We start from the raw sequence: 438 nt of genomic DNA, 5'->3' as shown, positions 1-438 counted from the left end.
GTTCAAGCACCACAGCGTCTTGTCTCCATTGGCAACACCACGGATTTGCGGGTCTTGTCTTTTTCTTGCAGGACCCTGTATGTTATAGTACTAAATTAGTTGTAATTAGTTGTTAATCACCACCACAGCGTCTTGTCTCCATTGGCAACACGCAGGATTTGTGTCGATTGCAAGTGACATCGCAGGTAGCGGAGAGTGCAAGTGAAGATTGCAAGTGACATTGTAATTTAGTTCTTTGAAGGGTGTAGGGCATTACTTCGTAATTTAGTTTCTTTTTTCTTGTCTTCACCACCTGGCTACTGTTGTAAAATGTTGAGAGATTCAAACAAAAAATAATAAATAAATAGAAAAAAATGAAAAATAAAGACTGCAAGTGATGTCACTAGCGGAAGCGCAAGTGTCTGAGAGCGCAAGTGTCTGAGAGCGCAAGTCTGAGAG

The sequence above is a fragment of the Sinocyclocheilus anshuiensis genome, unplaced genomic scaffold (assembly GCF_001515605.1).
Source record: "Sinocyclocheilus anshuiensis isolate Anshui unplaced genomic scaffold, SAMN03320099.WGS_v1.1 scaffold1163, whole genome shotgun sequence".
Lineage (NCBI taxonomy): Eukaryota > Metazoa > Chordata > Actinopteri > Cypriniformes > Cyprinidae > Sinocyclocheilus > Sinocyclocheilus anshuiensis.
Note: the sequence above shows the minus strand (reverse complement) of the source record.